Here is a 15,175-nt window from a genome sequence, read left to right on the forward strand (position 1 = left end):
GACCAATGTGAGGAGAGCACTCTCTCCCTGCTTTCTTTCCTTGCCAAAAACAACCCCAAGGTGTCGAAGAAGAAATTACAATATTGTAGACCAAAGGTGACCTATCGTCATCTTCTGTCTAAGGAGGGACGTGCATTGACATCAGATAGAATTCCAGTTCCCTCTACTCAGAAAGATGTTCGTGCTTTTATAGGATTGACGTCCTTTTGCAGGCAGTGGATATTGGGATTTTCATACATCGTAAAACCTTTGTTAGCTTTGCTGTCCAAAAATGTACCGACTCCCCTCGAATGGACAGATGAATGTCAGAATGCTTTTGAACATTTGAGACAGGCTCTTTGCTCTGCACCAGTGTTAGGTACACCAAATTACACGAAGATTTTTACATTATATGTACATGAGAAGGATGGGTGTGCATTGTCAGTTTTAGTGCAGACACACGGAGATAAACAGCGACCTTGTGCATACTTTTCAGCAGTACTTGATAGCGTAGCACGAGGATTACCAGGGTGTTTTCGAGCAGTTGCAGCAACAGCGGTATCTATACGACAGAGTGAGGGAATAGTTTTGTCGCACAAATTGTTGGTGTTAGTGCCCCATGCGGTAGATGCCTTATTGAACCAAACGAAAACACAGCATCTAACTAGTGCTCGTTTGACAGGATACGAGTTAACACTCTTGGCGCCACATATTACACTGAAGAGGTGTGCCATTTTGAACCCTGCTACTTTATTGCCATATCCTGTTTCTGAATCCCAAGAGGAAGAACAACATGATTGTGTTTTTCTGACTGAAGAACAAACAAAGGGCCGTATTGACTTACAGGATACGCCACTTCCAGATGTAGATGAGGAACTGTGGGTTGATGGGTCGTGTTTGAAGCTGCCAGATGGTACGACTTCTGCAGCCTATGCAATCACGACACTTAAGACAGTGGTAGAAACAGCTCGTATACCACAAAAGTCGGCCCAAGCAGCTGAACTGATAGCTTTAACGAAAGCATGTGAGCTAAGTGCTGGATTATGTGTGAACATTTACACGGATAGTCGCTATGCTTTCGGAGTAGCGCACGATTTTGGCCTACTCTGGAAGGAGCGAGGATTTTTGACTTCACATGGGTCACAAATCATGCATGGAGATTTAGTGCACAATCTCTTGAATGCATTGCTATGTCTAAAGAAAATAGCTATAGTCAAATGCAGTGCACATAAGAAGGTGACAGACAAAATAGGACAAGGAAATGCCTTTGCAGATTACATAGCATGAGAGACTGCAATGTTAAAGAATGCCTCTCCTATGTACGTGGTGAAATCACAGGCTGAGCGATGGCATGATGCTAGGGATGAAGTACTAGACATACAGAAATCAGCTTCCGAAGCAAACTTAAGAGCTGGTCCACAGAGGGAGTGTTGGATGATGAGGGCTGTTGGCGTAGCAAAGATATGGAGAGAAGGAAATTGCCTGCCGCCTATTTGCAAGCAATGGTCCAAATGACACATGGGCTGGCACATGTTGGAGCTCTTGCAATTACTAAATTGCTTTCACGAGTTTGGGAGCATCCTGAGATTGCCGGCACGGCCAAGAGAGTAGTGCAAACCTGCTTGATATGCTTACAGCATAATCCTGCAAAAGGGACCTATACTCCTAAAGGAGGGTTCGCTCCACCGACTGCACCATTCGAAGTACTGCAGATGGATTATATTCAGCTCAACCGCTGTAATATTTTGAGATATGTCCTAGTGGTGGTATGTGCATTTAGCAAGTGGATAGAGGCTTACCCCACGAAGGACAATACAGCGTTGACAACAGCTAAGGTGCTGCTTAAGGAGTACTTCCCCAGATATGGTGTTTGTAAATTTTTGTGGAGCGACAATGGGCCACATTTTGTGGCCAAGATTGTGGAGTATGTTCTGAAAGGATTAGGAATAAAGCAAAAATTCCATGCTGTGTTTCATTCGCAGTCAGCAGGTTTGGTGGCGAGATACAATGCTACTTTGAAGCTAGCAAAGATTGTGGCATCCACGTCTTTGAAATGGCCGGACGCCTTGCCCTTAGCATTACTGTCTATTAGATCAGTGCCACACTCCCGATCTGGCCTCACACCCTATGAAGTGGTGTTTGGAAGGCCTATGAATATTTGGGGAGTTCCTAAGCCCCGCCCAGTACATGATGTGCCTTGTATAATGATGAACGATTATTTGGCACGATTAACAAATGATTTGCTTTCCATTCATCAACAGGTTCGAGAGGCTCTTCCAGACAGATCAACGGGTGAGGCTCACAATCTTCGACCTGGGGACCATGTAATGGTCCGATCGTTTGAGAGGTCCAGTAGTCTAGAGCCGAGGTGGCGTGGCCCTGAGCAAGTGCTGCTTGCAACCCAGACAGCAGTGCGAGTCACGAACAGGAAGCGGTGGGTGCATTCCACGCACTGCCGCCGCGTCTCTCCAGATCTGGTGAAACCTGCTGTGTTGTCTGATTATCGAGACATCTTGGATACGGACAAGAGTCCAGCCCGTACGCCCAGCAAAACTGAGGAAGCCTTTCCGGACCACACTGTTTCTGGTGCAGCGAAATATAATCTGCGATCGAGAAAAGCAGCTGTTTTGTACGAGACTGGTTGAGTTACCGCCCTGGGGTTTGTGAAAACGGAAGCCGAGAATATCAAGGGGGGAGGATCAGTTTTGTCCAGTGTAGAGGCGCCCGTCTTGAATCTCGGAGAAGAAACCAGCGGCTACCCCGGGCTCAGCGCTCATTTTTGTTTTAGCTTTACTTCAATTAGTTGTCTTGAAACAATGGTATCTAATATGACAAAGAGGAATAAGAAGATTCTTGGTGCTGTGATTTTTGTTTCTACAATAGTGGTAATTGCAACAATAGCATGGGTTGTAGAACAAATGACGCCAGCAAGAGAATATTTGCTACTCACTACTCCAGTTCCATCTGAGCATTTCCATTTTACCTTGCCTTATCATGAAGAAAAGCATAGACAGACCTTTTTGAATAACAGTTTTATCCAAATTCTACACCACACCCACAACATGACTAACATTACAAACTGTTGGGTATGTGGAATGTTACCTGGACATCAAAAGAGAGGAGGAACTCCACTTATTCCTCTTCCATTTTCCCATAATGGTTCTTGCAATGCCTGGTATACCCTTCTCTTTACCTTGAGATAGCCAACAAAAGGTGGACTTCTTTTTCGACTCAATAAAATTTGCCAGAACGATAACGATGGTCAGCCACAAGCAGAAGGGACTAAACTTGAATGGGAAGAATATCGACCGGACAATGTATCTTCACCTCGTATTTTCACTAATCTGAAAACTGTGAATATGTCTAGTTTATTCGTGATTACAGTTATTAAAGCAAAGGCTGAACTCTGTGTGAGAAATAAAGGTACTATCTCAGTCGGAGAGAGCGAATGTCTTATCACACTAACATTTGACACACCAAATAATATTGCTTTTGTTGCATCCCGTAACACATATTTCATTTGTGGGAATAAGGGCTACCACCGCCTTCCAGTTGGGTGGCTAGGAACCTGTTATATATCTTTTGTATTACCCCCTGTGTTCATCGCTCCGCCAATGTACCATAATAATTTTGTACTATAACACGATTTTATATTGAATAGAGTTAAAAGGACACTTGATGCTGATAATGTTGACCAAACCGACACTACTCTGCAGCAATATGTTGATTTTAATTTAGGCCTATTTTCATTTGTGGGAGCGGCTCTAAATAGTAGGAAAATAAGACGCCTAACATGTGTTCTGGAAGCTGTCGCCAACCAAACTGCCTCTGCCCTAGGGAACTTAACTGAGGAGCTCCAAATTACCAGAATTGTGGCGCTCCAGAATAGAATGGTTTTAGATATAGTATTAGCTGATCGTGGGGTGCATGTCGCATTATCGGTAGTAGTTGCTGTGTATATGTCCCCGACAACTCGCCTTCTGTATATGATGCTATTTCTAAATTGCATAAAATTGCTGCTGAAATCCATCCCGGAAATGGTACATGGACACTTTCCAATTGGTTCTGGACTTTATTTAGTACCTGGGGTTGGAAACTATTGACTATCCTTTGTATTATTGTTGGGATATTCTTTTTGCTTTGCCTATATATCCAATGTGGCCCTACACTATGCTCTGTATGTATCACTGCTTGCATTCCGTCCAAACGAACTATTGCCAAAAATGAACAAACAATTAGCAAAGAAATAACGAATATCATGTTAATTAATATCGATGATGAGCACCCAGATTATTTCAGATATGAAGTAGCTTCAGCTAAATGCTAAAAGGGCCGTCTGCCGTAGTTTGATAGCGATTGGGTTAGCATTTGCTTCAGCTATACGAGTTTTTCACTGTTAACGTGACTATATTCCAGGGGCCATTTTGTATTCCTGGCCTCCATTTTAGTTGAATGCGTTGCCTAGTGTTCAGCATGCCCTTTTTTCCTTTCTCTCTCCCGATGATCATTTGGCCTGCCCAGCAACAGGCTATTTTTAGTAATGGTCAAGCCTGCACATGCGTATTCAGGCATTAAGGTTAACGATCGGTCATTGCTCAGGAATGTTCTTCAAACTGACCAGTGGTACTGAAACTCCTTCCACATGTTGGCTGTGTTCCAAAAATGCCCTTATATGTACCTAAAACTGTTTTATGTGTGTACTGCCTAATTTCCAAACTCTTGCAAAGGTATATAAGAGCCATGTATTCAAATGCTCGGGGTGATACTTCTTGCATTGCCGAAGGGTGCTGTAAGGATTGTACCACCACCCGATGGGGTCTTAATAAACTTGTCTCTTGCATTTTCAGTTTCCGTGCCAACTTCTATTCTAAGGTATCGTGAGTTTTGCAGAGTATGCAGATCTGTTAAAACCCTACACCACACGCCCCCTAACACGAGTAAAGCAAAATGGATAAACGTAGGAGTACCGTGGGCACTTTGGACGCCTTCCTTGTCAGAGCGGAGTCCCTTCTCACCCATGAGATTCAGTTAACGGAAAGAAGACTCTCGCTAGACCCCACACTGTTCCCCTTAACTAGGGGGGAAGAAAACGGTACTTCATCAACTCCGAGGGCTATAATCCAACAAAGAACCCCAAGTCTTAATTCATCACCCCTGCCTTCTTCCCCTAATGATCATCTTAGTGAATTGAACCGGTCATCACAAGAACAAGCAGGCCCACAAACTCGGAACCGTCTAAAAACAAAGAAAGGGCCAAAAACATGCATAAATACTAAGAGAACTAAGGGGCAAGATGCAGGGAGAAAAAAGCTCCTCCAAGAACCAAGCTGCAAGAAAGTGCACTCAGTAGAATCACAAACTGATGCGGCAAATTACCCACACATAGAACAATCAACTTCCCAGTCCAACCCACTAGTCAATTGTTTGTCCGATTCAAATTCAACTATAGAAACGTTCATTAGGGGCCTTTTAGAAGCACATTCCAAGGATATGATGACACTGATGAGCTCCCTCATAAACGAAAGATTTAGTACTCTTGAGAGTAAGCTGGACGAATTAAAAAAGGATTTAGAGATTTATAAAATATCTTCAAAAACGAAAGTCTCAGTTCAAGATGCTAGGGTAGGCGCACCCTCACGAAACGAAGACCCTAGGCAGAGTCCGCAGGAGACCATGACAGCTACAACAAGGGACCCACAGACAGAGAGCCAGAAAAACCAAGATTTCGCGTCTAACGCCTTAATGATTACTCCCAGGGTAGAGCACAATAAATGGCATGACCTATCAAATAAGGCTAATCAATCCCCCAGAATCCCACAACCAAACTCAGAAACTTTAGATCTTCCCCCAGCGTCATGCCCCTATGCTCTAATTCTTACGGGGGTCCCAACCCCTGAAAGAACCAAAAAATGAAACTTGGTTATCGCTTCGAAATAAAGTAGCAGACTGGCTGATAAAGCACAAGCGATTCTACCCCAGTAACATTAATGAAATCCTTATGGTTCGCAGGGTGGGCTGGCTAGGTTCTTCAGGGAAAACAATCCAGGGCGATTGTATCGTTGTTAATTTTAGGTCCCCTCGAATGGTCCGCTCCCTTTTAGGCCACAAAGAGCTTACTTCCTTATCTGACTCTACCGTCATGGCTGTCCCTTTGGGATATTTTTATAAACCAACTGTTAACTTTAGGGGAGAAATAAATGGTTCAGTTATAACCCAAAATAGGTTCAACCAGCTACAATCTCTAGAAGAAATAGATTGACCACCAATGGCTGAGCATGGGCCTATACCGAGATAACAGGTAGCTAAGGGTAGGGAAAACCCCTATATCCCATCTCAAAATTCACCCGTGAGCGAAGCTAGGGCAGTTACTTATCCACAGAAGTTAGTGGATCTTGTTATGGATCCCCCAGAACGGAATTACACAGCCCCGCGCCCCTACTCATCTACTCACCACATTATTGAGCATAGATCACACAACATTCCCAGTACTCCAAACTTGGCCTTGCAGCTCGATCACATGCAGGGAAATGCTGACTCTAGCCACTTAGCAGACTCCCCCCCTGCTGCACCAACTGAGAGAGGGGCCCTTTTTAAAATCATTTTTTGGAATATTGCAGGCCTTCGCCAAAAGGTAAATACCGGCGAGTGGTTTCATTTTCTTCGAGATTATGATTTCATATGTTTACAAGAAACTTTGGGCAGTTTCACCCATCCATGTAAATGGCTATAAAACCTACTTCTCCCCCGCTATTCCATCTTCTTCGGGACGTGCAAAAGGAGGTCTAGTGGTATATGTCTCCAACCTAATTAAATTCCGAAAAATTACGGCCCTAAAAACTGAGCCCAATTACCAGATAATCCAATTCGATATAAATAACATGGACCCCATTCTGATAGTTAATTTTTATAACTACTTATCCCAAATACAGTTAATTGTCATTTTTAATGAAATTCGCACCTTCCTTTTAGATTATAATGTTAGACACCAAGGAAAAAATCCTATATTCGATTGGGGATGTGATTTTAATTTGACTCTTTGTTCCCATAATGAAAATAATATATGTGGCCTAACAGATGAAAATGGCATAAACATTACTCATTTTACCCATTCTCAAAGCGGGGCCTGTTTAAACGAGTTGCCTTTGAGCCTCCAATTAACTCTGGCTAATGAAACTGTCCCCTTGAAACCTACCTTCCATGGAAATGGGGCATCTACTTGTATTGACTTCATATTTTTAACAAGCACTGCTTCTTCCACTATTGTAAATTTTCAAATGCATAATTCTGATTTTAGTGATCGCTTTCCGATTTCAATATCCGTCTCCCTTCCTATATTAGGAAAAAGGAACAAACGGAGGGATATCTACCGAGAAGAAGCTATATCCCTCGGTAGAACGAACGGTTACGCCGTAAAGTGGACAAAACTTGACCCACTACTAACAACAGAAAAAGTTGTAAAGAATTCCCAGACTGAAATTAATAGTTGTTTGACTGATCTATTCTCACCATAGGAGATTGTTGATAATTTTCTGTTAGTTACCACTTCTATCCAAAAAGCCTTAACTATGAAAGTCAAAAGAATAACAAACAAACAGCCCGGTTGATTTAATTCTACTTGTACTAAAGCCCAGTCAAGCTTAAAAAAAGCCTTAAAAGCTCCAGATAGGGATAGAAAAGAGATTGCTCGTTTAATAAAAATTTTTAATCAGGCGATAAGGACAAGGAAATTAGTATTAAAAGAGGAATTATGGGCAGACCTGCATAAAAGCTGTCACCTTAACAATAGCGTTGCTTTTTGGCAAGTGATAAATTCTAACACAACATACTGATAGAGAAAGGGTCTGAGGGAATTTTTAAAGACCTAGCCTAGGTTTACACCCCCTAAACAATATGTAAACAACAAAGAAACCTAGGGGTCTAAACCGTGGGAGTGGCATATATGGAGAGATCAAGGAAGGCAATCCTCTCTCTATTCATCTCCACTGTGAAACGTAAAAATCTATTTCGGGTATTTAACCACTCATGGAAGCAATTAATCGAATCCACCTCACCCCGCCACACCACCAGAATATCGTCAATATAGCGTTTCCTCCATATTATTGACGAGAAGAAAGGGTTACTGGCTGTTAATACTTGCTCTTGTTCAAACACATGAACATAGAGATTCGCCAGACTCGGCGCAAAAATGCGGCCCATACTCGTGCCCGAGATTTGGAGGTACAGCATATCCTCGAACCTGAAATAATTCTCTTTCATAGCGATTTTAGCTAGAGACATTATGAAAGGGACAGGAGTGATGGTGTCCAGGTCCAGAGTTTAAGAGACCTCTTGAGAGGTCTGAGCCCTTAGTTTTTTGAGGTTTCCTGAATGGTTTTCTGAACATAAAGTTGAGGATAACGTTAGGAATGCTCATATTAATGTTGAATAGAGGGTAATTAAGTTGCTTCACCTACCTGCTTTATGCACCCGTATCCTTACTTTTTAGAGCGTGGTCTCACTATTCCTGAGTGTGTGTCCAGGTGAGGTGAGGCTAAAATCCCCGGTCGTGCTGGGTGAGTGTTATAAAAAAATGTTTTATCTTTTCTCACTATGAGATGTATGAGTGGGACATGTTACATTGCAAATATTCTGTTTGTTTTGTGTTTTGTGGTTTTAGATGCATTGAATCATCTACTGACACGGAGGATATGCTACTGATTTACCGTATCCTTTGTTGATTTTTTCACTTTATCATTTTTTTGTCAACTGAGTTTCTTTATGTGACATTATCACTCTGAAGTAGCAACGTTTAGAACAGAAGCCCTGACGAAAGCCTTGGGTCTTCCCCATTCAGGCTGAAACATGTTGGCTCTTATGCAGTTATTTGCTTAACACTGCTCTGTTGCACTGTTCTTGTTTTTAATTAGGAAGAGGCCATATCCTTAATAAATGTATCTCTTCTGTCCTCTATCCTGTTTTATCATTCACCATCTTTATTATTTTTCTGCACTGCACTACAACCCATCAGCTTGATACTACTTGGTCAAAAAGTGTTTATGGGTAGTGACCCAGCCATGGTACAAGGTAAGAAGACGGTCTCAATGATCAAGAGACTTCATTACCTTGCATGGATGACCAAATGATAATATTGATCATCGCATGTTTTTGATGGGAATCCTATGAATACCTTTTGGGTTCTACTCACTAATCACTGTAGACTTTGTATTTGTTAATGTCGTCCCACTCTTTCTAACTAGTTGTTAGTTATTTATGTATTGTTTAAACCAGTATGACAGATTGAGATAGTTTCTCTTGTCTAGACCCCTAGGTTTCTAAGTGATAAATTCTCCCTTTTTGACAGGACCCAGAGATACAAACAAGATAGAGGTCAGCATAGATGAATCGTCCTGGATTGCCCATTTTTCAAAAATATTTGGAATAGCAGAAAATCAAAACTCTGATCAGCCCCTCGGAACATTGAACGTGGCTAGTTCCACCCTCCCATTCACTCCACTGGACCTGGACTTCACCTTAAACGAAGTGGAGAAAGCACGAACAGCCAGTAAAGGCAGAAAAGCCCCCGGCCCGGACGGGGTCCCCGTGGATCTCTATAAATTCATGCCAGATCTCTGGGCCCCCATTTTATTAAGAGTATTAAACGCCACCTGCAAAATTGGCCTCTTAGATTCAAGGGCACAATCCATTCTTATTCCAATATTTAAAAAGGGTGACCGCTCAAACCCTACTTGTTACCGTCCTATCTCCTTACGGGATTCTTTCGAAAAAATGGTGGGCCGCATCATTTTAGAGAGACTACAGTCCTGGTCCATAGAAAACCGGATCATATCCGACATCCAGTACGGTTTTAGAGACGGGTTGGGCACTGTCGAGCAGGTGTTAAACTTGTCATTAATAAAAGGGAAATACGTGGATGCAAAAGGAGGGAGTCTTCGACTGGCCTACGTAGATCTTACAGCCGCGTTTGCCTGCGTGGGCCATTCGAAGTTATAGGCCATACTAACTGACCTGGGAGTTGACGATCTGTTAGTAAAATACCTTCGGGAAATGTACTCTAACGCCACAGCCAGAGTGAGATTTGGCACTGGGGGTGAATTGACCGAATCGTTCAGAGTAGAGAGGAGGGTCAGACAGGGCTGTGCCCTGGCCCCCTTCCTTTTTATTTTATACACCAACGGCCTAGAAACAGCCATGTTGGACTGGGCAAAGGATCTACCCTTAATGCAGCAACGTCCGATCCCCGCCCTCCTTTACGCGGACGACGCTGTGATAATAGCTCGTACTTCCATAGAACTCCAGCGTTCTTTGTCCCGCTACCACTTGTTCAGGGCAAACCTCGATTTAAAAATCAATGTCACAAAAACCTTTATCATGAACTGTGGTAAAAGAGGAGGCAAAGGGATGAAGATTTATATTAATAACTCCAGAGTAGAGAACACCCCCACATATCCATACTTGGGAATACTGATTGATGAAAAAGGCACCTGGAAACAAGCCATTGAAGCCAGAAAAATTCAGTTCCTAAAATCTACCATGGCTCTGGTAAAGTTCACCCAGAGACTGTGTAAAAGAGCACCCGAGGAACTGATACGAGTATACCAGGCCAAACGTATCAGCACGGCCAACTATGGGGCGGGTTGTGGGGACATTTTAAGGCTGAATCCCTCCAAATAGTGGAGAACAGCTTTCTGAGGTTCCTTCTTGCGGTCCCCCCGGGAACATCGACGTTTAGCTCCCACCTTGAACTGGGCCTGCCTTATATTACCGATCTTATTAAGGCAGAGCCCATTCTCCTGTGGCATCGCATTTGGACCTCGGAAAAGTTGTATTTTTCTCAAAGCATAGTGAGGGATTGTCTTGCGCTAGAAAATGTTTCTAAGATTGGATGGCTCCATTACGTAAAAAACCTTCTGATCGATATGGGCCTGGAGCAATTCTACCTGAACCCCCATAAAATGGGTAACATCAGCAGGAAAGTGTTGAAAACAAAATGTTTATCCCATCTAGCAGAGCTACGCTTGTCTGATGTAGCCCGTAAACCCTCAACTCAATACTCTTTATCGATCCAAACCACGCTGCCGATCCACCCATATTTAACCTGGTCCCTATCAAATTATGATAGATTCTTGTTGACCAGATTCAGGTTAGATATAATCTTTAGGCTAACCTCATTCCCTCAAACAAATGATTGGTCGCAGCTCCTCATCTCGTGCCCTTGTGATGGTATTTCCCCTCAATCCACATTACACATGACTCTTTTCTGTAAATTTTATCTAGAGCCGAGAAAGTGCTATCTAGTACCTATTTTAAAAACTCTCTGTATACGCCTCTGTCGCCCCGCCCTTTTTGCCCTTCAATATTTATAGCTTGAATCTTTTGCCCTCCCCATTGTTAGGTTTTTTAAATTCTGTATCAGACATAGAAAAAATCTCTAACTGCATTCCTGTGACATTTTTAATTCGTATTGGTGCATTTTACTAAACAGGTATTTTATATTTGAACATTAATGTTTGCTTTTTCTGATCAATGTATGACTTTTTTATATATGTACTTTTATGGTTTGCTGAATATCGAAACCAAATAAAGTTTTACTACTACTTCCCCATTCTCCACCTCTAACAGGTTACCAACCCCACCCAAGCCCAGCGCAACCAATCACAAATTTCACCAGCTGACACTGCTGTAAGTACGTTGAAACTGGACAAAAACAGAACAAATGGACTAACAGAAAAATGCTAAAACTGTGGTAAAAAATGGTTTTCTTTCACAACTCTGCTTGTTCATGAAAGATGGTGATCATAGCACAGCAAGCCTTTTGCTGATAAAAGCCTCAGCAGCTAAGGGGTTAAAACCTTAGGCTCCTACCTCTCCTGGGTTCCTCATGGCGGGATGGTCAACAGTCTATGAGAGTCGGGGGACAGGGCAGCACTATCCCCATACCCCACCCCTGAGATCCGTATAAGGAAGTCCTAGCAAAGCTTCTACTCGTGCCGAGACCATCAATCGACCAAGAGAGAGGAGAAATAAAGGTTCTGGCACTATTCTCCCTTCCTGCTTAACTTGCACATTCATGTCTAGATTGAAAAGGGCTGACTTGAAAATTGCAGGGGTGCTACCAAAGCAACAATAAAGGTGAGAGGATAACTAACTTTCAAATCTATAAGGTTTAGGACACTGAGGATGTAACCCATATTTCCAATGCAAATGTTCACATTGCCAAATATTCAGAGATAGCGGAGTAACCCGTGCTGGCCATTACACTCAGTCAAAACAAAATTTGCAAATTTTTTTGAAGTCAAAGTTCAATGCACTTTTTTATTTGGATCTGAAGGGGTTCATTAAATATATTATACCATACCACACCACACCGTCTCCCAAAGCACCATGACATCAAGAGGAAAGAAATACAACTAAAATACTTACTCTTCAACAGAAGATCCATGAACAAACAACAGACCTCATCTTCATTACTGAAACATGGTTCCACAAACACTCAGCACTCACATGCAATGACGCCACCCCACCTGAATATGGTAACATCAACAAAATCTTATTGTATCATAACGCCTGGCTATCATCCATAAAAAAAACACTAAAAATAACACACATCGGGAACCGCAACATGGATAACTGCAAATCTGTGCTGATAAGATGTCATCCCAATGCAACTATCACTTACTCCTTCCTCTTAATCTATGGACCACCACCCAGCAATGAAAGCTTTAAAGAAGTCTTATTATTAGATACTGTAACCAAGAGCCATCCAAAACACCCAAACCTATGTGTTATAGGAGATCTCAACATATAGTTTCAAAAGAAGAATTTACCAACAACTACAGCTCTCACAACCAACCTTGAGGTCGCCCAAGCCCAACAAATTGTTTATGGACCACCTCACTCTGCTGGACACACACCGGGTGTAATTTTGTCCCCCAGGACAAGACACACTGACAGACAAGTAAGCTGGAGCGACTATTTCATTACATTCAGAAATAGCACATCTATCAACGACAAAAGTTTAAAGACACCGACAACTAATGCTCACATAATGGAAAAAACTAGGCCTCCAAACACTCAAACTTCCATCTTGAAAGAACCCCAACAAAAATGTGACCTCATGACATACACACCATCTACAAATGGAACTACAATGCTTTGGAGAAATAGATACCGATAAAGACTACATCCACGGTTAACCACAAAAAGAACACCAGATGGATTAATGATAACATCAAAAGAATGAAAACAGAACTTTATTATAACGCTAGTGGGGAGAATCGTGAGCTGAAAAAGACAAAATCACACTGTCACTATAACAGAGCCTACAGAAGAGCCATCAGAGCCACAAAAGCTATGCAGAACTGAAGCCAATTGCCATTCTGAGGAATCCAAGAGATTCTACCATAAGTACATAATCATGTATTCCAAAACACAGAAGCACCGCAATCTCAAGACGTCTGTGATAAAGTCTCCATATAACTGATCCAAAAAAATAGAAAGATAGAAAATTACTTTAAACAGAACACAGACAAACACCACCCGAACACATGGCCCAACTACCACAGAAAGCGACTAAATACTTTCAAAATGCTATCAGAAAAAAATGTCTAACGTTAGCATCGCAGGCAGACCATCAGGATCACCATCAGACTTGGCACCTCCAAAAAATCTTTGGTAATATCCTTCGTACAACCTGTGCAGAGGAGGTTTCTAAAACCTTACTCAACAAGTACTTGGAATTAGGTTCATTCCCACCCAAACTCTAAACTTGCTACATTAGACAACGCCTCTTAAAGAAAAACCTCAAACCATCAAACCTAGAAAACTACAGACGTATATTGAACGGCCCAATCTTAGGTAAAATATTTGAAAGAACCTGGTTTGCTCAACTTCCAAAATTTACAGACGAAATGCCTTGAAGTAAGACCAACAATCTGGCTTTAGAGCAGTCAGCCATCATATCCAAGAAGGATGACCTAAAACACAAAGTGGACAAGAACAGAGTGGCCGCCCTTTTGCTTCTGGACCAGCAGTTGCATTTGACCCCGTCTATATCCACATGCTGCTACTAAGTCTCCATCATCCTTATAATACATGACATTGCTTTAAAATGGATTACTCTTTCCACTCAGTGACAAAGTATGGCTTACCTACCTCCTTTCACATAAGCTCTTCACATCCACCTTGGTGTCCCTCAGACTTGTAATCGCCAATCTGGACTATGCCAACAGCCTATTCCTTGGAGCACCATCATCACACACAAAATACAACTAATCTAAAATGCTGGTGCAAGACTCCTTCTCAGCATTCACCCAGGAGAACATATGAGTACAGCACTGTAATCACTCTACTGGCTACATATGGACATATGGATAAAAGAGCCAAGTCCACAGAACATACCAAAACAGGACCTTGTTCTCCATGCTTGCATCAAGAATCATCTTACCACCTTCCTATATGAAATCCATAGAGGCACTACTTTCTCAGTACAAGCCGCCAAGCTCTGGCCCTCACTAGCAGCCAAGATTTAAAGTATCCAGGACCATACAGGCCGGACAATACAGTAGAAAACATGCCTATTTCAAAGATAACAACATAATCCCACAATCCTGGTATAGAACCTGGAAATATAATTACACCTTCAAATACAATTTATAGTTTACAGAGAACAGATATGGAACAGCCCAATAAGCACACTAATCTTTAAATTCAGGTAAGTTAAGGAAGATTGACCTAAGGCTACCCTGTGCTATATATAGTAATGTCAATTCAGATATAACCCTTCTGCCTTACCAAATACTAGAACCATAACACTCAGCAGTTGGCAGCCAACCGGAGCTCATACAGGCTGTACAATAACTCCCTTATAGAGCTTACTGCTCTTACACTCACATAAGACGTATCTGCTATGGGTCTTGTCCATCACTCAGTACTTTAAAAGCCCACAAAGCAGCCATCACCAATTGAACAGGCATTGTTTAACTGAAGTGATCGGTCACATACTACTGGCCAATCGAAGGACTCAACAAGTGTACCACTACAGATTCCCAACTAGCTACATATTATGACCACTTGTTTATATCTCATAATGATATTCAGATATAGGATGATAACAAATTCCATCCCAGCAGATCTCGTCACCATGTTTTTCTCCAACCATGGCTGCTCAGAAGCTTAAACTTAACACAAAATATCAGGT

General features: G+C 42.1%; 1 protein-coding gene across 1 annotated transcript in view; it reads right to left on the reverse strand.

Annotated features, from left to right (window-relative positions):
* Positions 1–15,175, reverse strand: part of SUPT7L (SPT7 like, STAGA complex subunit gamma) — a 93,377-nt gene that overhangs the window by 37,341 nt on the left and 40,861 nt on the right. The window lies entirely within an intron of this gene.

The sequence above is a fragment of the Lissotriton helveticus genome, chromosome 6 (assembly GCF_964261635.1).
Source record: "Lissotriton helveticus chromosome 6, aLisHel1.1, whole genome shotgun sequence".
In the NCBI taxonomy this organism is placed as follows: domain Eukaryota; kingdom Metazoa; phylum Chordata; class Amphibia; order Caudata; family Salamandridae; genus Lissotriton; species Lissotriton helveticus.